Here is a 25331-nt window from a genome sequence, read left to right as displayed (position 1 = left end):
GTCACTTTGCCAATGGTCTCAGGAAACGAGCCGGAGTAGGCATTCTATTATCAGATAAAATTGACTTTCAACCTAAAGTGATCAAAAGAGATACAGAAGGACACTTCTTGCTGGTCAAAGGAAAAATCCACCAAGAAGAACTTTCAATTCTGAACATCTATGCACCAAATGCAAGGGCACCCTCATTCATAAAAGAAATAAAGAAAGAAATTAAAGACTTTTTAGAACACAACGAAAATGAAAACACAACATACCCAAATCTATGGGACACAATGAAAGCAGTGCTAAGAGGAAAACTCATAGCCCTGAGTGCCTCCAAAAAGAAAATGGAGAGAGCATACATTACCAGCTTAATGACACACCTGAAAGCCCTAGAACAAAAAGAAGCTATTTCACCCAGGAGGAGTAGAAGGCAGGAAATCATCAAACTCAGGGCTGAAATCAATCAAGTAGAAACAAAGAGAACCATACAAAAAACCACAAAACCAGGAGCTGGTTCTTTGAGAAAATCAACAAGATAGATAAACCCTTAGCCAGACTGACCAAAGGGAAAAGAGAAAGTATCCAAATTAACAAACTTAGAAATGAAAAGGGAGATATAACAATGGAAACTGAGGAAATCCAAAAAATCATCAGATCCTACTACAAGAGCCTGTACTGGAGAATCTGGAGGAAATGGACAAATTCCTTGACAGATACCAAATACCAAAATTAAATCAGGACCAACTAGACCATCTAAACAGTCCCATAATGCCTAAAGAAATAGAAGGAGTCATAGAAAGTCTTCCAACCAAAAAAAGCACAGGACCAGATGGTTTCAGTGCAGAATTCAATCAGACCTTCAAAGAAGAGTTAATACTAATACTCTTCAAACTATTCCACAAAATAGAAACTAAAGGAACACTACCCAATTCCTTCTACGAAGCCACAATTACGCTGATACCAAAGCCACACAAAGATCCAACAAAGAAAGAGAACTTCAGACCAATTTCCCTTATGAACATCAATGCAAAAATACTCAATAAAATTCTTGCCAACCGAATCCAAGAACACATCAAAATGATCATCCACCATGATTAAGTAGGCTTTATCCCGGGAATGCAGGGTTGGTTCAATATACGGAAATCCATCAATGCAATCCACTACATAAACAAACTCAAAGAACAAAACCACATGGTCATTTCATTGGATGCTGAAAAAGCATTTGACAAAATTCAGCATCCTTTCATGCTTAAAGTCTTGGAGAGAACAGGAATTCAAGGCCCATACCTAAACATAGTAAAAGCAATATACAGCAAACCGGTAGCCAGCATCAAACTAAATGGAGAGAAACTTGAAGCAATCCCACTGAAATCAGGGACCAGACAAGGCTGCCCCCTTTCTCCTTATCTTTTCAATATTGTACTTGAGGTACTAGCTCGGGCAATTCAACAACATAAGGAGGTCAAAGGGATACAAATTGGAAAGGAAGAAGTCAAACTATCATTATTTGCAGACGACATGATAGTCTACCTAAGTGACCCAAAAACTCCACTAGAGAACTCCTACAGCTGATAAACAACTTCAGCAAAGTGGCAGGTTATAAAATCAACTCAAGCAAATCAGTGGCCTTCCTATACTCAAAGGATAAGCAGGCTGAGAAAGAAATTAGGGAAATGACCCCCTTCACAATAGCCACAAACAGTATAAAGTATCTTGGGGTGACTCTTACCAAACATGTGAAAGATCTGTATGACAAGAACTTCAAGACTCTGAAGAAGGAAATGGAAGAAGACCTCAAAAAATGGGAAAACCTCCCATGCTCATGGATCGGTAGAATCAATATAGTTAAAGTGGTCATTTTGCCAAAAGCAATATACAGATTCAATGCAATAACCATCAAAATCCCAACTCAATTCTTCACAGAGTTAGAAAGAGCAATTATCAAATTCATCTGGAACAACAAAAAACCCAGGATAGCTAAAACTATACTCAGAAACAAAAGAAAATCTGGGGGAATCAGTATCCCTGACCTCAAGCAATACTACAGAGCAATAGTGTTAAAAACTGCATGGTATTGGTACAGTGACAGGCAGGAGGATCAATGGAACAGGATTGAAGATCCAGAAATGAACCCACACCTATGGCCACTTGATCCTCGACAAAGACGCTGAAAACAACCAATGGAAAAAAGATAGCCTTTTCAACAAATGGTGCTGGGTCAACTGGAGGTCAGCATGCAGAAGAATGGGAATTGATCCATCCTTGTCTCCTTGTACTAAGCTCAAATCCAAATGGATCAAGGACCTCCACATAAAGCCAGACACTCTGAAGCTAATAGAAAAAAAACTGGGGAAGACCCTTGAGGACATCGGTACAGGGAGAAAGTTTCTGAACAGAACACCAATAGCATATGCTCTAAGAGCAAGAATTGACAAATGGGACCTCATAAAATTACAAAGTTTCTGTAAGGCAAAGGACACCATCAAGAAGACAAATCGGCAACCAACAAATTGGGAAAAGATCTTCACCAATCCTACATCAGATAGAGGGCTAATATCCAATATATATAAAGAACTCAAGAAGTTAGACTCCAGAAAACCAAACAACCCTCTTAAAAAGAGGGGTACAGAGTTAAACAAAGAATTCTCACCTGAAGAACTTCGGATGTCGAGAAGCATCTTAAAAAATGCTCAACTTCATTAGTCATTAGGGAAATGCAAGTCAAAACAACCCTAAGATTTCATCTTACACCAGTCAGAATGGCTAAGATTAAAAGTTCAGGAGACAGCAGGTGTTGGAGAGGGTGTGGAGAAAGAGGAACACTCCTCCACTGCTGGTGGGGTTGCAAATTGGTACAACCACTCTGGAAATCAGTCTGGCGGTTCCTCAGAAAACTGGGCATGTCACTTCCAGAAGATCCTGCTATACCACTCCTGGGCATATACCCAGAGGATTCCCCACCATGTAATAAGGATACATGCTCTACTATGTTCATAGCAGCGCTATTTATAATTGCCAGATGCTGGAAAGAACCCAGGTATCCCTCAACAGAAGAGTAGATACAAAAAATGTGGTATATCTACACAATGGAGTACTATTCAGCCATTAGAAACAATGAATTCATGAAATTCTTAGGCAAATGAATGGAGCTAGAGAACATCATACTAAGTGAGTTAACCCTGACTCAAAAGGTGAATCATGGTATGCACTCACTAATAAGTGGTTATTAACCTAGAAAACTGGAATACCCAAAACATAATCCACACATCAAATGAGGTACAAGAAGAAAGGAGGACTGGCCCCTGGTTCTGGAAAGACTCAGTGAAACAGTATTCGGCAAAACCAGAACGGGGAAGTGGGAAAGGGTGGGTGGGAGGACAGGGGAAGAGAAGGGGGCTTACGGGACTTTCGGGGAGTGGGGGGCTAGAAAAGGGGAAATCATTTGAAATGTAAATAAATTATATCGAATAAAAAAAATTAAAGAAAAAAAAAAAGAAAAAAGGAAAATCAACACGATAGATAGACCCTTAGCCAGACTGACCAAAGGGCACAGAGAAAGTATCCAAATTAACAAAATTAGAAATGAAAAGGGAGATATAACAACAGAAACTGAGGAAATTTAAAAAATCATCAGATCCTACTACAAAAGCCTGTACTGAACACAACTGGAGAATCTGGAGGAAATGGACAATTTCCTAGACAGATATCAAATACCAAAACTAAATCAGGACCAAATAGATCATCTAAACAGTCCCATAACCCCTAAAGGACATAGAAGGGGTCATAGAAAGTCTTCCAACCAAAAAAAGCACAGGACCAGATGGCTTCAGTGCAAAATTCTATCAGAACCTCAAAGATGACCTAACACCAATACTCTTCAAACTATTCCACAAAATAGAAACAGAAGGAATACTACCCAATTCCTTCTATGAAGCCACAATTACGCTGATACCAAAGCCACACGAAGATCCAACAAAGAAAGAGAACTTCAGACCAATTTCCCTTATGAACATCGATGCAAAAATACTCAATAAAATTCTTGCCAACCAAATCCAAGAACACATCAAAACAATCATCCACCATGATCAAGTAGGCTTTATTCCAGGGATGCAGGGTTGGTTCAATATACAGAAATCCATCAATGCAATCCACTACATAAACAAACTCAAAGAACAAAACCACATGGTCATTTCATTGGATGCTGAAAAAGCATTTGACAAAATTCAGCATCCTTTCATGCTTAAAGTCTTGGAAAGAACAGGAATTCAAGGCCCATACCTAAACATAGTAAAAGCAATATACAGCAAACTGGTAGCCAGCATCAAACTAAATGGAGAGAAACTTGAAGCAATCCCACTACAATCAGGGACTAGACAGGGCTGCCCCCTTTCTCCTTATCTTTTCAATATTGTACTTGAGGGTACTAGTTAGGGCAATTAGAAAACATAAGGAGGTCAAAGGGATACAAATTGGAAAGGAAGAAGTCAAACTATCATTATTTGCAGATGATATGATAGTCTACCTAAGTGACCCAAAAAACTCCAGTAGAGAACTGCTACAGCTGATAAACAACTTCGGAAAGTGGCTGGTTATAAAATCAACTCAAGCAAATCAGTAGCCTTCCTATACTCAAAGGATAAGCAGGCTGAGAAAGAAGTTAGGGAACTGACACCCTTCACAATAGCCACAAACAGTATAAAGTACCTTGGGGTGACTCTTACCAAATACATTATTTTTACAGCACAAGGTTTGCCTGCCAGTTCTTATGTTCAAATGTATGACAGTGTAACTCATTAAAGAGACATTATTTTAAATCCTATTTCTTATAAGTCCAATCTCCAGGCCAAGATTCACACAAAACACTATGCCAGTTTAGAAGCATCTTAGAGGCCTGTATTTCCTGGGTTGTATCATGCCACGTGTTGTTTCAAATGGCTACTACCCTAAACTATCAGTTTTAACTTAACTTTTTGTTAATAACATTATACCTTTTAAACCATGTCCAATGACTTATAAGCCAATACTCTATATAGTCAAGACATGCAAAATATACTTGTACCTTTAAGACCAATTATATACAGGAACAAAGTTGAATTGTGTTAGGCCACGTGTAGCTAGTTAAGACGGCTCCGACACTGAATCACCAGTTTTAAACAAACTTTTCTTAATAACACTATACCCTTTAAATTATAACCAATTAATTTATAACTCTATAGTCAAGATATGTAAAACCTTATACCATTAAGACCAATTAAAAACAAGAATAAAGTGATTACACGAATTTCATAATTTAAACCAAAATTTTCCCAAACATTGAGGCTGGTGGTTTTAAAAGCAGCTTTTTCTTAGCTGTGTTTAACTCCTACTTAAGAATGTAAGGTACCTTAAATTAGCTTTCTCTGTGTAAATTACAGACTGGCAGGACTGCCAGCAAATAACGCTTTTTTACCATTTTTTTCTTTTTATCATAAAACATAAAACAACGATCATTCAGCCAATCAAATCAATTGACAACATAAATTGACACACATATGGACAGGTTTTGGTGCACCAAAGACAGACAACAGACGGAGAGGGAACTTGATGTCCCAAAGAGATCAAAATAACTTAACCAGAACTAAGGAGATCTCCAGTAGGTTTCAGAGAGGAAACAGGATATCTCCCATTTTCTTCTCCTCCTTAGGAGAGTTTTGAAATAACTTTTAAACATTTTTTTCTCTTTCTTTTTTATTTTTGATACCATGTCCTACACATGGAAACACTGCTTTTCTGAAACCTGATTTTTCTCTTGTTTAAGATTTAACAAGGGGGAAAGGGGGTGCCTAGGCGAACACACACACAGACATGGTATAAAATAAAGTTTATTCAGAACAGAGGATGAAAGTTAATGGGGTAGTGGAGACAGAGAAAAGCAGAGAGAGAAAGTGTAGATAAGCAGAGACTGACCATGACCATGTGGAGAGAGGTGGAACAGCATCAGGGCATTGCCTAGTCAATATTTCATTTAGTTCTCGACCTACTTTTTGCCATATCTTTCTTTTTAACTCTAACTCCCCTTTCCCTGAAAGAAGCTATCAGGACTCTGATGAAGACCACTTCCTCAGACAATTAATGGCCCATTTCTTCTAGGATGGAAATATCAGCTTACCGAGAAATGCTTTTCTCTCATGAGCGGTGAGTGCTTCCTCCAAATGGCTTCTTTGCTGTGGCGGCCTTCTCCTGGGGTAATTTCCATCCGGCGAAGGTCCGTACCTAGAGCACCATGTTGGGGCGTCACTTATCCCATTTTGGGACCTAGTTATTCGGGAGGGGGCGGTCAAGGAGGACTGAGACTGGAAGAGAAACGGGCAGGAAAGAAGAGCAAGGCTAAGCAAAAAGAGGTGTCTTGTCAAAGCCTCTTTAATGAAAGGCAAAGTGCCTAGTTTTGAATGCACCAAAAGAGGAAGTAGGGAGGGGCTGAGGGGAATGCTAAAAGCACAGAAAGAGGAAAGGTCATCTGGGGCAGATGCTGGTTGTGGCATCCAGCAGCTTTTCTGGAATGCTGGTTGCCCCTAGACAACCCCAGGTGTTCAGCCAGGATAAGAACCAGTTGATCAGCCTTGTGTGAAGAAGGGGGTAGCCCAGCTGTAAACCACAATGTCAGTGGATTCTCAAGGTGAGAGCTGTTGAAAGTCTGGTTTTTCCACAGTTTGGTCTCCCACAAGAAACATTTTATGATAGAATTGAAGATTTATGTGGAAATTATTTCTGATAAAATTGTAGAAAAATGAAGAAAAACATGTTAGAATTGAAGATTTTCATTGAAAAATTTATATAGATATAATAATGGTAGGCATAAAAGTATTCCTACGTTGATTAAAAGTGGAATTATAAAAATTTCTGATAAACTTGAACATTTACATGGAAGATATTTCTGATAAAATTGTAAAAATATAGAAAAAGATGTTAAAATTAAAGATTATCATGGAAATTATATAGATAAATGATAGGCATAAAGATAATTCTAAATTGATTGAAGGTGGAATTAGTAACATTTTCAGATAACATTGAAGGTTTACATGGAAAATATTTCTGGTAAAATTCAAGAAATAAATAGACAAACATGCTAAGATTGACTATTTCATGGAAATTTTCACATAAAAAAGGTTTATGTAAAAACTCTTTGTAAATTAATTGAAGGTGAAATTAGAAACATTTGTGATAAAATTGAAGATTTACATTGGAAACATTTCTGATAAAATACAGGAAGTATATAGAAAGACATTAAAATTGAAGATTATCATGAAAAATAATGCAGATAAAATAGTAGACATAAAAAAATAACTGAATTAGTTTAAATGGGAATTACAAACTTTTCTGATAAAATTGAATATTTACATGAGAACTATATCTTTTTATTGGAGAGTTGAGTCCATTGTTATTAAGAGATCACTATTAGGGAATAGTGATGCTTTCCGTTATTTTTGATGTTATTTTTATTTTTGTGTGGGTATCTTCTTTTGGATTTGTTGGAAGAAGATTCTTTTCTTGCTTTTTCTAGGGTGTAGTTTCCCTCCTTGTGTTGGCATTTTCCATCAATTATCCTTTGTAGGACTTGATTTGTGAACAGACATTGTGCAAATTTAGTTTTATCATGTAATATCTTGGTTTCTCCATCTATGATGATTGAGAGTTTTGCTGGGTATAGTAGCCTGGGCTGGCATTTGTGTTCTCTTAGGGTCTGTATGAGGTCTGCCCAGGATCTTCTAGCTTTCATCATCTGTGGTGAGAAGTCTGGTGTGATTCTGATAGGTCTGCCTCTATAAGTTACTTGCCCTTTTTCTCTTACTGTTTTTAATATTCTCTCTTTTTTGATATATTCTTTATTTACATTTCAAATGATTTCCCCTTTCCTTGATTCCCCCCTCCCTGAAAGTTCCATAAGCCCTCTTCTCTCCCCCTGTTCCCCCATCCACCCCTTCCCACTTACCTGTTCTGGTAATCCCCTATACTGCTGCACTGAGCCTTTCCAGAACTAGGGGCCACTCCTTCCTTCTTCTTGGACATTATTTGATATGTGGATTGTGTCTTGGGTATTCCAAACTTAAAGGCTAATATCCACTTATCAGTGAGTGCATACCATGAGTGTTCTTTTGAGACTGGGTTACCTCAATTAGGATGATGTTCTCCAGTTCCAACCATTTGCCTATGAATTTCATGGATTCCTTGTTTCTAATGGCTGAATAGAATATATTCCATTCTATTCTATTCTATACTCCATAGTGTATATATACCACATCTTTTGTATCCATTCCTCCACTGAGTGACATCTGGATTCTTTCCAGCTTCTGGCTATTATAAATAGGCCTGCTATGAACATAGTAGAGCATGTATCCTTAGTACATGCTGGGGAATCCTCTGGGTATATGACCAGGAGTGGTATAGCAGGGTCTTTGGGAAGTGTAGTGCCCTTAAAATGCTGGGTTTATATACATTCCCATATGAACTCATTACCATGCATATATTTGAGCCAGTTAAAGAAGGTGTGAGAAGAGGCAATGAAGGTCAATCCTTTCTATTTATGGGAAGTATCTACAAGTCATATATACATATATATATATATATATATATATATATATATACACATATATATTACTTTAACTTATGCTTCCTTGGATGCACCTAATTTACAGCATCATTCTTACCTAATCCAAAGCCATTTAGTCTTTATTGGATATCTCTGAGTTCTGGGTAAAAACAAGTTCCAGCAGCTATGAGAATGAATTTTAAAACAAAACACAACAGGCTGTTTGATTAGAACATCTGGTAGAGGCAATTAAAATAGAGAAGCTGGAGGAAAATAAGGCAAGCAAGCCAATTGAAGGAAGGAAGGAGATGTTCACAAGTTATTTACAGAGGTAGGGAGCAGGGTGAAGAAAGTGCTTTCCAGGTTCTAATTAGAAACAACTTAAACCAATGCGGAATTTATTGGAAAGCACTGAGAACTTCATAAAAGTAACTGTCAAACTAAGTGAAATGGCCAGGAGTACAGAGAAGCTGAATGCGTCAACACATTCTAGAATATTTCTCAAGACCATTTAAAGGTCTCATGCATGATCACTTCACCAGCAGATATAAGCTGTAAGTGCAAAAATCTCCTATGAACATAGTAGAACATGTATCCTTATTACATGGTGGGGAGTCTTCTGGGTATATGCCCAGGAGTGGTATAGCAGCCCTATTTGTAATTGCCAGATGCTGGAAAGAACCCAGGTATCCCTCAACAGAAGAGTGGATGCAAAAAATGTGGTATATCTACACAATGGAGTACTATTCAGCCATTAGAAACAATGAATTCATGAAATTCTTAGGCAAATGGATGGAGCTAGAGAATATCATACTAAGTGAGGTAACCCAGACTCAAAAGGTGAATCATGGTATGCACTCACTAATAAGTGGATATTAACCTAGAAAGCTGGAATACCCAAAACATAATCCACACATCAAATGAGGTACAAGAAGAAAGGAGGAGTGACCCCTGGTTCTGGAAAGACTCAGTGAAACAGTATTCGGCAAAACCAGAACGGGGAAGTGGGAAGGGGTGGGTGGGAGGACAGGGGAAGAGAAGGGGGCTTGCGGGACTTTCGGGGAGTGGGGGGGCTAGAAGAGGGGAAATCATTTGAAATGTAAATAAATTATATCGAATAATAAAAAAAAAAAATGTTAAAAAAAAAAAAAAATCTCCAATCTCTATTGTGATTCATTCTCCCAAATCACTCATTATGTGTTTCTCTCGACATTCCTCCAAGCATGAACATAGCATTGGATGAGCATGGAGACACACTAAGTGTCTGAGTGCACTAAATGGAGAATAAAGGGTGGTAGCATCCCCCTTCCAGCTTCTTCTGAGTATACTGCTGCTATTCACAATATGCCAAACACATTCAAATACATATTTAAAAAGTTAATAGTTGAGAACTTCCCTTGCTTCAGCTTTAAAGACAGAAAAATCTAATGTGTTCTGTCTATGTTGGGAATATTTTCCTCAAAATTCAGTAGCCAGTATTATTTGACAATAGATAAATAGAGGTGTATAATTGTAACTAATGTGTGGTTTTGCTTCCCTTAATAAGCAACTCATTTTTATTTAAAAAATAAATGCCCTTGAATGATTTTCCTAATCACCTTTTCCAAAACAATATGTCAGGGGAGGATTTTAACTTTATTAGCTAATTCCTCAATTATTTTCTAAATGTCCAAATAATTCTACATGATTAAAACAAACACACACACACAACTAAATAATTAAAATCTTCATTATATCAGTCTAAAACCACAAAGGTATATCTTAAAACAGACACCAGGATGGGAGTTCCACCCAATGCCTTAGGAATTAGTCTGTCAAATATCCTACAGGGAATGATGACTTGAACTGGAATGAAGGGAAAAACCAGTGAAGTAGAAAAATGGAGTTGAGCCATTTGACTGGCTGACAGCATTGTGATTAAATTTGACATACAGTAATCGAGAAATCAAACCTGCAAACTACTTAGTACCAAAACAAAACTTATAACTTCAGAATGATCAACCTTGAAGACAAGTAAAGTCAAATGTTGACAAACGGAGCATATGCATTGAAAGAACAAAGGCTGCTTTAAATAAAAGGGAAATGACTTCCTTCAAAAGGATATAGAACAAAACACCACATTTCCTGCATCCTTTTTCTGCTAGTGTGTATTTCTGGCGATTTGTGCTCAGTAAGGAAAGAAGAGGAGAAAAAAGTATAATAAAAATAATGAGTTCTATTTAAAAGAAAAGAAGCAAGATATATATGAACATACTTTGAGTTCAAATGAGAGAATAAATGTAAATAGCTAATAACCAGCTATTGAAATACACAAAACTATCTCCCAGTGATGCTAAATCCATTTTCCTTAAGACCAGAGGATCAATGGAGAAAGAAATTAAACTATTCTAAGTTGGAGTGGGAAATTAAGTTACTGAAGGCGGCAAATGAGAGTCAGTGATGGATTACAGTTTCCGTTACCTTTGGGAGAAGGGGATATTAAAGTCCCATCATTAATACAGTTTTGTTCTCAAGGAGCCCAAATAACTGGAGAAAATGTCTAATAAGTTAGGTGTATGTTTGCCAGAATGTTCAATATTATAGCTGCACAAATTGACACAATGTCATATTTTTCTAAAACATAAAGCTGTGAATGAAAGCTATAAAAAATAAGCAATTTTAATGAGAAGTGCAAATTTTAAATATTTTCATTTACCTACCAAAAACATATGAGATGTGGCCTAAAATAGAATAAAAACTCTAATACCACCTTACCTCATAAGTTTTTAATTATTAATTTGTTTCAGTGACAGTTTCATGAGTGCATATAATACATTCCAATTACACCTCCCAGTATAATCCTACTCCTCCTCCTGCTGGCTACTGGCTCCCTCTTATGCCCTACAAATCTCTTTCCCACATTCATGACATTTATGTTGTTGGTGGTGGTGTTATTTTCTTTATGGCTGTCTTAGTCAGAGTTTCTATTCCTGCACAAACATCTTGACCAAGAAGCAAGTTGGGGAGGAAAGGGTTTGTTGAGCTTACACTTCCACGCTGCAGTTCATCACCAAAGGAAGTCAGGACTGGAACTCAAGCAGGTCAGGAAGCAGGAGCTGATGCAGAGGCCATGGATGTTTCTTATTGGCTTGCTTCCCCTGGCTTGCTCAGCCTGCTCTCCTATAGAACCCAAGAACACCATCCCAAAGGTGGTACCACCCACAAGGGGCCCTCCCCACTTGATCACTAACTGAAAAAATGCTCCACAGCTGGATCTCATGGAGGCACTTCCCCAACTAAGCTCCTTTCTCTGTGATAACTCTAGCCTGTGTCAACTTGACACACAAAACTAGCCAGTACAGTGGCCACTGAGTTTAACTAGGACCGCCTATAACAAGGGGTTAGATTTAACCTTTGCAGCTAGTGGGCTCCCAGGTGATATACAACTGAAGAAAAGGACTTCCCTCTCCTGTAATCCACTAGTAGTAGATAGTTCAAATGGGGGGAGGTAGTACCCAACAAGATCCTCCATCATCTATAGTTATAGATGACAGGACCAGCCCCTTACAAGCCCAGTCCCCAAAACTGAAGCTATGTGAATTCATAGCTTCAATGAATTTTTTGTGCCTAGAAAATAAAATTTCTCAGCCCTTCTTGCTATTGGCCAGTTCTTACATTCTTTCTGCCTCTATTTTTTAAATATTCCTTAACCCTTAAAGGAGATGGTATAAATGTCTTATTGAGGGTTGAGCCCTCAATAGTTATTCTTAGCATCTTGCATAACCATTACATTGTGATTACTTTGTAATAATTATCAAACACTGTTTCTGATACATTAAAACAAATTCATAATTTAACAGCATAAGAATTATCCTTTAATAATAATAAGGTAAAGCAACAGCAACATTAAAAGCAGTGTGAGAGGCTTAGAAGATGACAACAGAGACATAACACCTGGGGGACAAAGGAAATGACAATCTGAAGTCTGTCAGTGAATTGTTCCATCCCATCAAACATCTTATTTTGTAAATGGTTGATACAGTAGCTAACATGCTATACCTTCCCTCTCAGCACAGAAGCATGTCCTCATACAGAAACAGACACAATTCTTCATAAATTGTTTTGGCCTTTTGGAGTTACAAATATATACAATAAAAAGGCAGGTAAGGTAGTGTATGTCTATAATCTCACTACTCAATAGTCTGAAAGAGGATGCCCAATATATATTTGAGGCCAACCTAGATCATATCGTGAATTATAGGCCAGCCTATGCTAATGGATCTGACGCTGTTTCCATTAAAAACAAAAACTACAATAATAGCAAAATTTTCTAAGGAAGATATAGATATCCAAGGACTGAGATATAGTTTGGAGCTAATGAAAGAGGATTTATTAAAACCATATTTATGGCCAATATGAGGTCTTGATTCTCATTAATTTAAAGGCTTGGAATTAGAGTTGTACACAAAATATAACCAAACATAGTTGGGGCTAAATGCATCCAGAATAAACATATCAAAGTTATTGTGGCTACACTAATCTATACTCCATCAAGTACATCCTTAAGATTGGGAGCTTTTCTTTAATCACTAGCAAAGTAATCTGGGCACTGAAAATTTCTACAAAATTCCTATGTCTCAGGAATGGAGTTAATCCACATTTCTGTTGTTTTGTTTTCAGAGTAACTATATTTCACCAATAACTTACTTTTCCATCACAGTTCTTATATGTGGAAAATAAAAACTGTTTCCTTGCTCAATGTGGTTCGACCAATTACTTTATCCATAATATATATAACCAATAACCCCCAAAATTCTTAGTAAATACTACATTGAAAAATATCCCAATCTAGAAATTCTAAGAGTGAGACTAAATTAAAGCTTTAAATTCCCATCAGAATTTGTTCTTGGAGTCTTCAAGTTCTAGGAGCTGTGTAATGAGTACCAGGGGATTGAATGTGAAATGAGGACAATACTGCTTCTAGATATGGTTGAGGATAAAGTTTTATTGTAGACACAAGGGAGAATACATCTATCATTGGGGAGAGTCCCAGCTGAATGAGGCCATGGAAAAGAGCAAGATAGAAAGAGAGTAGAGCTAAGAGGGCATGAGAGCATGTGAGAACAAAGAGAAGTCATGGCCAAAATGACTGGGTTATATAGAATTCAGCGAATCAGGGATAAGGGGACTGACACTCAGAAACTAGAGAGGTGTATGATAGGGAACTGGGTATGACAGCCAGCCTGACTCTGTACTATGTATTTGACATACTGAGAGATGCTGGGAGAACCTGATGACCAGTGCCCACTTTGACTTTGATGCTAAATAGGTCCCACAGTTAACTATTTGTTCTGGAATTCTTTGAGATTGAACCATGATTGGATCTGGAATAGTGATTGAGTGTTGACCAATACACATGGATCCCCGAGAACACACGTTCTTTTCTGATCTTGTTTTTTCCTATGCTCATTGATCTGTTTGAGGATGTCAACTTCGTGAGCAGTCTCCTATTTCATCTAGATTTTACCCCTAATTATCAGCTCATTTTCCACTTACTGATGACAATTCAAATGTTCTCTTCACAATGAATAGAAAGTATAGAGTAACTTAATGTATTAGACTAATTATTTGTCTACTGGATATATTCAGTATCCAATGGTGACAGCAGAAATGATGCATCACTATAATATATTCTCAAAACAATGTGGTTCTTGGAGAATGATTTGTAGAAATATTTTCATCTCAAATACCAATGGGAGACTATGTGAGAAAAAGCTCATTTGAATATATGAAATTTCCTCTAATAACCCTTAAATGAGACTGTTGCAAAGAAAGATTTTAAGTTATACATTTGTGTGCAAAAGTCACACAACTTTGGTATTTTATGAATGTCAATGTCAGAGACAACATTTGTAAGACTAATCATAATACGGCTCAAAATTCATCAAGCAGAGACAACAAGGAAAACTAGAGATAGAAATTTAAAATTAGAAACTGATGCTCTTTCTCAAAGAACAGTAGAAGGAAATTTGGTGCATTTGTGGTGGTGGCATATACCTTAAAGACTGTAGAAGATGGGGCATTGATGATGTGTATTTTTAAAGTACAGGACACCTAGGTAAAGAGGACTCTGCCATATGTGAAATGTTTGAAGTGATGCAATGTGATGAACATGATTCTTGTCTGCACCTGCTTAGCTGAATGGAATGATAACCAGTAAAAAGAGCATATGGTCTACAGTGCATAGCAATGAGTCTTCCGATACTAAACTCCAAAATAAACTCATAACTGGTCTTGGCCCAGGAACTGGAGCCTGGACTTGGATGCCATTACTTACATTGATACAACACTGGAACTCCAGGTGGTTTCTGAAGATAAATTCCTCAGAAGGCTAATTTCATCCAGAAATTATATGAATCATAATTGAGAACAATGTATGAGGAGCACTTGAGTGGCCTCAGAAAGCAAGAGACCCTCTTTGAGGGTAAGGCTGTGTTTAACTGAGGATGATGGTGATGTTGCACAGTGGTATAGATATTTTGAGGAAATTGATGTGCTCATGAAAATAATTGTGTAGCCCAGGTTTTTCTCTTCTATGATTTGTTTTTGGCATTATAATTTCTCTGTGAATGTTTCCTGCCTGTGTTTGTGAGCACAACATCATCAGTTGTTGGTAGAATTGATAAAATACAATCTGGCCTATCATCTCACAGCAGAATTAGAACAACTTCAAGTACTGGGTCATTGGCTGTGTTCGCAAGCACCAATAAGGACAGTACATTAGACTGAGGCTATAGCAGAGAGATTTCACTGCTTAAGAAACAGCGGAAAGTGCATAGAGTCAACCCAGAGAAAATGCTTAATGTCAGAAAGTGAGGCAAATGTGTGTTCTGAAACAAACAAACAAAAAAGTATAGCTCCATTAATAGAAAGGAAAGAAATGCATACCAAGAATTTTCAGATTAAAATAGATTTGTTGCTTAATGATTCTTGTTTCTTGTTTTGTTTTAGAAACTGCTTGATGAAAGAGTCACGGGGGTGGGGGTGGATTATAGGATAGTCCAGGTCATTGAGATATCCATTTGTACCAAAAATTCCACACGATGATTAGTGCTCAATATTCTAGCAACTCAGAAAATTTGAGTTCCAGTTTGTACTGAAATGTGATATTCTGAGTCCTGGGAAATGGGGATCATCATGCAGTTATTTGTAGAGAATAAAACTTTTGGGAGGATATAGATGAATAGATCATAAGATATTCACATGATAGGTCACTGTACTGTAATGAAAATGATCAAACTACAGACACAAAAGTGCACATTTCATTGGTTGGACAAAAGCCAGACCTAAGAAAGAAGGCAGTATGTAGTTGGTTTGCCTAAAATGAATGAAAAAAATAATTTATAAGGTTCTTTAAGAATACTAGTCAACTTTGTGGAATAGAGTGTACTGTGTCTGAAAATGCACAAGCAGAGGTTCAGATACAATTGTTTGTCTACATTGAAGTTACATCATGTTGTATTTTCTTTTTCTAGCATTAGATGAAGTAAGTGTAAATTGCTTTTTATAAATAAATATTTATGACTATTCTCCAAAGTTCAATGTTGTGGTATAGAGATATCTGCTAATCAAATTTTCTAACAAAATGAAAAAGACAGAGGGTCTCACATGGAGACATACCACATGAAAGAGAAAGGGCAAGAGTAAATGAAAGTCACAGACTTTCGACTTGTTTATAACATCTAAACTTGACAGCTGTCCCACCCTGGCAATAATAACTGTAATCCATCTTCAGTGCTGAACCCTCCTGACCTGGCATCTCCAAATAGCCTCATCTCTCAACACTGCTACATTACCATTTAAAGAGTTTGCATGCGTTTTAGAGTGGAATAATAACACTGTGATCTGACTATGCAATTTATAAAAATCTATTCAGTCAAATGCTGAAGATTATGTGTGCCATACACTTGAACAACAAAATAAATTCTTTATAAAATCTTGAGCCCATGTGGGTCCAGACTAAATATACTTCTGTAATTTCAAGTAATTCCACCAAAAGGAGCAAACTTCTTTTGCTAGAGTTGAAATGTACAATGAAGGGTACTTGGGTGCTGTGTGTGTATGTGCAAGAAACTTTAGATAGAAGAAAAGAAGTAGATACTATAGCAATTAGAAATCTAATTATCCATTTGTTTTAACACAATGGGGTGTGATTATCTCTGTCATCAGATGTGAGGCATGATTCTCTTGTCAGATAACTGACATTTTAAAATGCTAAACTTCATTAAGAGAAAGAGATACAACTCTTCATTTTTTACTTATTAATAGAGACACTTTTGGTAGAGTAATTTAGATTACTTTGAAAAATTTTATTATGGATTCTCATACAGCACTAATAGAAAGTTGACAATATTATTCACTTTTTTAAAAAACTCATCAAGAACCAGGAAGTAAACACATAAAATTAACCCATATCAGCTAGATTTGCAGGAAAGTTTGTTCCTGTTTATTAATATGGAGCTATTCCTTCTTATGAGTGTCTTCATAGTCTGTGACACAATTTGCTGAGCGTGAAATTCACCAGGAGACGGCTAATTACATATTATTGAGGTTTACATATACAATTAAATTGGCAGTCTGAGCAAAACACATACACAAAAGTGTGTGAGAGCAAAAGTTCTTCTGCTTTCTTCATCATGTGCCTGAAAACTTCTTATTCTCTTTGCCTTGACTAGAATTATTCTCCTTACAATGACATTAGGAAACATGTTGAGAGCATTTTTTAACATTTCCTGTAACAGGAAAGTGAAGTCCCATGCATTGTTTTGTAGGTAAGGTTGTACTTTTTCTTCAGCTTCTTGGAAAGGATGGGTATTTCTATTTCTAAGTGTAAGTGTTCTATTCCTTTCTAGATACCAATGATATTTACCCACTCCTCACTCTTATTAGTTTATCATTTTCATTTCTGTCACTCTGTTATTTAGAAAGATGAAAGAAAAAAAGAAAAAGAAACCTTGTGTTGTTTTAGGTCCCCGCCCCCCCGACTTTTGAGACAGGGTTTCTCTGTGTAGCCCTTGCTGTCCTGGAACTGACTCTGTAGACCAGGCTGGCCTTGAACTCAGAAATCTGCCTGCTTCTGCTTCCTAAAGGCATGTGCCACCACTGGGTTCTTGCTTGCATATAAAAGCAAATTGTAGACAGTTTAAGATAAAGGGAAACATGAATATTAACATAACTACAACACTACTCCTGAGAAGTTTTACAGCTGTGTTGCCAATAAAGACCCAACAAGAAATCTTGTCACAATTCTACCAAAGGTCACTCTGGATACCCAATGAATTTATTAGGCATCCTTACAGGTGGTTAATTACAGGAGTCTGGCTTGTCCTCCCCCAACAAAGAGCCACCACTCTCTGCTAGGGTATAAGCCATCAATAAACACAGCTGAGAAAACCTTTCTCAAGAGTAGGGTGCAACTGACCTCCCCAGGATGACAGTTGTTTGGCTTGAAGGAGAGTCATTTGATAAGAGCTGGCATTCAAGACTGGAAACAGAGTTCCTTGCTTGGATAAATATGTTTTCTTTCTTCTTCATTTTCTCTGTGTCATAAGATTCCTAAATTTTTCTTTAAGGTGAATATGCCAAGGTATTCCTAAGAATCCATGCTCATATCTGCCTAATCTGCCTTTTGGTTCTAATTCTTAAAGGGAAATAGAACTATGACTATTTGATAAGTTGACTTGGCATGTTGCAGGGTACCTAAAACTGTTGCCTAAAGAGAAGAGGGCAGAAAAACTAAGCCAAAAAGTCTGGAGCTGTAGACTACATGTTATACCCCCAGTGTCTGTAACTCTTTTCCAGCGCATATACAGTTTTTAATATTAGCCCATCACAATTGAATGCTCAGTTCCTAATATCAAGTTCCCAGATGCTTGAATAACAATTTCATTTTTTAATCCATACAGAGTTTCAGTATAATATGAGGCTATAGTCAGATAGCAGTTGTATTGGACCATGAGATACAACACATTATTGCTGAAGCTTAGAGGATAGATTACAGTAAGATTAACCCACAAGGCAAAGTAGGCATTCTAAACTTTGGTTTATCCAGTTCCTAATGGCTCTTAGAGTTATAACTCTGAGAAATATCACAAATGGGTTTCCTATGTTCTGTTTTGCCTTGATTTTTATTTGTATATTGTTTTATGTCAACTTGACACAAGCTGAACTTTATTTTAATTTTTTTGTTTTCCTCTTTTATTTTAACATGTTAAATATAAACAATTACACATATACAATGAGTGGAAAATGAATTGATTCTGTGTTACTTAAACAATTTATTACTCACCATCTATAGGGATATTAATCCAATGTAGAAATCAGATTTAAAGTGAACTATCACAGACAGCTTAGTATGTCTTTTTTTTTTTAGTATGTACTCAACCATTTTTTAAAATCTATTTGGAATATTAAACATGATAGAAGAAAAAATATCTTATGAAATCCTCTATGAAATGAAATTGAGACAGGTCCATGATTAGACATAAACTGTTCCATCTTGAAGGAAGAATATGCAGTATAACTGTGGTTTCATAGAATGAATTGGGTATTGTTTGTTCTGTTTCTATTTTATGGGAAAGTTTGAAGAGTATAAGTATTAGATCTTCTTTGAATATCTGATAGAATTCTGCACTAAACCCATATCATTCTGGGCTTTTTTTGTTTGGAAGACCTTTAATGACTGCTGCTATTTCTTTAGGGGTTATGGGACTGTTTAGATGGTTTATCTGATCCTGATTTAACTTTGGTATGTGGTATTGGTAGTGGTGTCTTTCTAGAAAATTGTCCGTTTCATCAAGATTTCTAGTTTCGTTGAGAATAGGCTTTTGTAGTAGGATCTGATGATTTTTTGAATTCCTTCAGTTTCTGTTGTTATGTCTCCCTTCTAATTTATGATTTTGTTAATTTGGATACTGTCTCCATATCCTCTGGTTAGTCTGGCTAGTGGTTTATCTATCATGTTGATTTTTGCAAGTAACCAAATCCTGATTTTGTTGATTCTTTGTATAGTTCATTTTTGTTTCTACTTTGTTGATTTCAGACATGGGTTGATTATTTCTTGCCATCTACTCTTCTTGAGTGTATTTGCTTTTTTTGTTCTAGAGCTTTCAGGAAGGCTGTCAGGCTGCTACTATATGGTCTATCCAGCTTCTTTTTGGAGGCACTCAGAGCTATGAGTTTTCTTCTTAGCACTGCTTTCATTGTGTCCCATAAGTTTGGGTATATTGTGCCTTCATTTCCATTAAATTCTGAAAAGTCTTTAATGTCTTTCTTTATTTCTTCCTTGACCAAGTTATCATTGAGTAGGGCATTGTTCAACTTCTATGTGTATGTGGACTTTCTGTTGTTTTTGTTGTTTTTGAAGGCCTTTGTACATGGTGATATGATAGGATGCAGGGGATTATTTCAATCTTCTTGTGTCTGTTGAGACCTGTTTTGTGACTGAGTAGATGGTCAATTTTGGAGAAGGTGCCATGAAGTGCTGAGAGGAAGGTATATATTTTTTGTTTGTTTTACAATGAAATGTTCTATTAAATCCAAATGGTCCATAACTTCTGTAAGTTTCAATGTCTCTCTGTTTAGTTTGTGTTTTCATGATCTGTCCATTGATGAGAGTGGGCTGTTGAATTCTTCAACTTTTATTGTGTGAGGCACTTTACACAATGTGTGCTTTGAACTTTATCAAAGTTTCTTTTATGGATGTGGGTGTCCTTGCATTTGAAGCATAGATGTTTAGAACTGAGAGATCTTCTTGGTGGATTTTTCCTTTGATGCACATGAAGTGTCCTTCCTTATCCTTTTTGATAACTCTTCATTGAAAGTTGATTTTATTTGTTATTAGAATGGCTACTCCAGCTTGTTTCTTGGGACAATTTATTTGGAAAATTGTTTTCAAGTCCTTCACTCTGAGGTCCTGTGTGTCTTTGACACTGAGGTGCATTTCATTTATGCAGCAAAATGCTGGGTACTTTTTACATTTCCAGTCTGTTAATCTATGTTTTTTTATTGGGGAATTGAGTTAATAGAGGTAAAGAGATATTAAGGAATAATGATTGTTGCTTCCTGTTATTTTTTATGCTATTTTTATGTTTGTGTGGCAATCTTCTTTTGGGTTTGTTGAAAGAAGATTACTTTCTTACTTTTCCTAGGGTGTAGTTTCCCTCCTTGTGTTGGAGCTTTCCATCTGTTCTTTGTAGAGCTGGATTTGTGGGAAGATATTGTGTAAATTTGGTTTTGTCATAAAATATCTTGGTTTCTCCATCTATGATAATTGAGAGTTTTGCTGGGTATAGAAGCCTCGGATGGCTTTGTGCTCTCTTTTTTTTTTTTTTTTTTTTTTATTATTCGATATAATTTATTTACATTTCAAATGATTTCCCCTTTTCTAGCCCCCCCCCCAACTCCCCGAAAGTCCCGCAAGCCCCCTTCTCTTCCCCTGTCCTCCCACCCACCCCTTCCCACTTCCCCGTTCTGGTTTTGCTGAATACTGTTTCACTGAGTCTTTCCAGAACCAGGGGCCACTCCTCCTTTCTTCTTGTACCTCATTTGATGTGTGGATTATGTTTTGGGTATTCCAGTTTTCTAGGTTAATATCCACTTATTAGTGAGTGCATACCACGATTCACCTTTTGAGTCTGGGTTACCTCACTTAGTATGATATTCTCTAGCTCCATCCATTTGCCTAAGAATTTCATGAATTCATTGTTTCTAATGGCTGAATAGTACTCCATTGTGTAGATATACCACATTTTTTGCATCCACTCTTCTGTTGAGGGATACCTGGGTTCTTTCCAGCATCTGGCAATTACAAATAGGGCTGCTATGAACATAGTAGAACATGTATCCTTATTACATGGTGGGGAGTCTTCTGGGTATATGCCCAGGAGTGGTATAGCAGGATCTTCTGGAAGTAAGGTGCCCAGTTTTCGGAGGAACCGCCAGACTGATTTCCAGAGTGGTTGTACCAATTTGCAACCCCACCAGCAGTGGAGGAGTGTTCCTCTTTCTCCACACCCTCTCCAACACCTGCTGTCTCCTGAATTTTTAATCTTAGCCATTCTGACTGGTGTAAGATGAAATCTTAGGGTTGTTTTGATTTGCATTTCCCTAATGACTAATGAAGTTGAGCATTTTTTAAGATGCTTCTCCGCCATCCGAAGTTCTTCAGGTGAGAATTCTTTGTTTAACTCTGTACCCCCATTTTTTAATAGGGTTGTTTGGTTTTCTGGAGTCTAACTTCTTGAGTTCTTTATATATATTGGATATTAGCCCTCTATCTGATGTAGGATTGGTGAAGATCTTTTCCCAATTTGTTGGTTGCCTATATGTCCTCTTGATGGTGTCCTTTGCCTTACAGAAACTTTGTAATTTTATGAGGTCCCATTTGTCAATTCTTGCTCTTAGAGCATACGCTATTGGTGTTCTGTTCAGAAACTTTCTCCCTGTACCGATGTCCTCAAGGGTCTTCCCCAGTTTCTTTTCTATTAGCTTCAGAGTGTCTGGCTTTATGTGGAGGTCCTTGATCCATTTGGATTTGAGCTTAGTACAAGGAGACAAGGATGTATCAATTCGCATTCTTCTGCATGCTGACCTCCAGTTGAACCAGCACCATTTGTTGAAAAGGCTATCTTTTTTCCATTGGATGTTTTCAGCCTTTTTGTCGAGGATCAAGTGGCCATAGGTGTGTGGGTTCATTTCTGGATCTTCAATCCTGTTCCATTGATCCTCCTGCCTGTCACTGTACCAATATCATGCAGTTTTTAACACTATTACTCTGTAGTATTGCTTGAGGTCAGGGATACTGATTCCCCCAGATTTCCTTTTGCTGCTGAGAATAGTTTTAGCTATCCTGGGTTTTTTGTTGTTCCAGATGAATTTGATAATTGCTCTTTCTAACTCTGTGAAGAATTGAGTTGGGATTTTGATGGGTATTGCATTGAATCTGTATAGTGCTTTAGGCAAAATGGCCATTTTAACTATATTGATTCTACCGATCCATGAGCATGGGAGGTTTTCCCATTTTTTGAGGTCTTCTTCCATTTCATTCTTCAGAGTCTTGAAGTTCTTGTCATACAGATCTTTCACATGTTTGGTAAGAGTCACCCCAAGATACTTTATACTGTTTGTGGCTATTGTGAAGGGGGTCATTTCCCTAATTTCTTTCTCAACCTGCTTATCCTTTGAGTATAGGAAGGCCACTGATGCTTGAGTTGATTTTATAACCTGCCACTTTGCTGAAGTTGTTTATCAGCTGTAGGAGCTCTCTAGTGGAGTTCTTTGGGTCACTTAGGTAGACGATCATGTCGTCTGCAAATAATGATAGTTTGACTTCTTCCTTTCCAATTTGTATCCCTTTGACCTCCTTATGTTGTCGAATTGCCCGAGCTAGTACATCAAGTACAATATTGAAAAGATAAGGAGAAAGGGGGCAGCCTTGTCTGGTCCCTGATTTCAGTGGAATTGCTTCAAGTTTCTCTCCATTTAGTTTGATGCTGGCTACCGGTTTGCTGTATATTGCTTTTACTATGTTTAGGTATGGGCCTTGAATTCCTGTTCTCTCCAAGACTTTAAGCATGAAGGGATGCTGAATTTTGTCAAATGCTTTTTCAGCATCCAATGAAATGACCATGTGGTTTTGTTCTTTGAGTTTGTTTATGCAGTGGATTGTATTGATGGATTTCCGTATATTGAACCAACCCTGCATTCCCGGGATAAAGCCTACTTGATCATGGTGGATGATCGTTTTGATGTGTTCTTGGATTCGGTTGGCAAGAATTTTATTGAGTATTTTTGCATCGATGTTCATAAGGGAAATTGGTCTGAAGTTCTCTTTCTTTGTTGGATCTTTGTGTGGCTTTGGTATCAGCGTAATTGTGGCTTCGTAGAAGGAATTGGGTAGTGTTCCTTCTGTTTCTATTTTGTGGAATAGTTTGAAGAGTATTGGTGTTAACTCTTCTTTGAAGGTCTGGTAGAATTCTGCACTGAAGCCATCTGGTCCTGTGCTTTTTTTGGTTGGAAGATTTTCTATGACTCCTTCTATTTCTTTAGGCATTATGGGACTGTTTAGATGGTCTAGTTGGTCCTGATTTAATTTTGGTATTTGGTATCTGTCAAGGAAATTGTCCATTTCCTCCAGATTCTCCAGTTGTGTTGAGTATAGGCTCTTGTAGTAGGATCTGATGATTTTTTGGATTTCCTCAGTTTCCGTTGTTATATCTCCCTTTTCATTTCTAAGTTTGTTAATTTGGATACTTTCTCTGTGCCCTTTGGTCATTCTGGCTAAGGGTTTATCTATCTTGTTGATTTTCTCAAAGAACCAGCTCCTGGTATTGTTGATTTTTGTATGGTTCTCTTTGTTTCTACTTGATTGATTTCGGCCCTGAGTTTGATGATTTCCTGCCTTCTACTCCTCCTGGGCGAAATAGCTTCTTTTTGTTCCAGGGCTTTCAGGTGTGTCATTAAGCTGGTAATGTATGCTCTCTCCATTTTCTTTTTGGAGGCACTCAGGGCTATGAGTTTTCCTCTTAGCACTGCTTTCATTGTGTCCCATAGATTTGGGTATGTTGTGTTTTCATTTTCATTGTGTTCTAAAAAGTCTTTAATTTCTTTCTTTATTTCTTCCTTGACCAAGGTATCAATGAGTAGAGTATTGTTCAGTTTCCACGTGTATGTGGGCTTTCTGTTGTTTCTGTTGCTATTGAAGACCACTTTTACTCCATAGTGATCAGATAGGAGGCATGGGATTAGTTCGATCTTCTTATATTTGTTGAGGTCTGTCTTGTGACCAATTATATGGTCGATTTTGGAGAAGGTACCATGAGGTGCTGAGAAAAAGGTATATTCTTTTGTTTTAGGATAGAATGTTCTATATATATCTGTTAAATCTAATTGGTCCAAAGCTTCAATTAGTTTCATTGTGTCCCTGTTTAGTTTCTGTTTTCCTGATCGGTCCATTGAGGAAAGTGCAGTGTTGAAGTCACCCACAATTATTGTGCTAGGTGCAATGTGTTCTTTGAGTTTTAATAAAGTTTCTTTTACGAAAGAGGGTGCCCTTGCATTTGGGGCATAGATGTTCCGGATTGAGAGTTCTTCTTTTTGTATTTTTCCTTTGACCAGCAAGAAGTGTCCCTCAGGGTCCCTTTTGATGACTTTGGGTTGAAAGTCAATTTTATCTGATATTAAAATGGCTACTCCAGCTTGTTTCCTGAGACTATTTGCTTGTAAAATTGTCTTCCAGCCTTTTACTCTAAGGTAGTGTTTGTCTTTGACCCTGAGGTGTGTTTCCTGTAAGCAGCAAAATGTAGGGTCCTGTTTACGTATCCATTCAGTTAGTCTGTGTCTTTTTATTGGGGCATTAAGTCCATTGATGTTAAGAGATATTAAGGAATAGTGATTGTTACTTCCTATCATTTTTGACGTTATTTTTTAAATTTGAATGCTTAACTTCTTTTGGGTTTGATGAAAGGTTACTATCTTGCTTTTTCCAGGGTGAAGTTTCCCTCCTTGTATTGGTGTTGTCCTCCTATTATCCTTTTTAGGGCCGGGTTTGTGGATAGATATTGGGTAAACTTGGTTTTGTCATGAAATATCTTAGTTTCTCCATCTATGGAGTTTTGCTGGATATAGTAGTTTTGGTTGGCATTTGTGTTCTCTTAGAGTCTGCATGAGATCTGCCCAGGACCTTCTAGCCTTCATAGTCTCAGGTGAAAAGTCTGCTGTGATTCTGATAGGTCTTCCTTTATAT

The sequence above is a fragment of the Apodemus sylvaticus genome, chromosome 19, assembly GCF_947179515.1.
Source record: "Apodemus sylvaticus chromosome 19, mApoSyl1.1, whole genome shotgun sequence".
NCBI lineage: Eukaryota > Metazoa > Chordata > Mammalia > Rodentia > Muridae > Apodemus > Apodemus sylvaticus.
Note: the sequence above shows the minus strand (reverse complement) of the source record.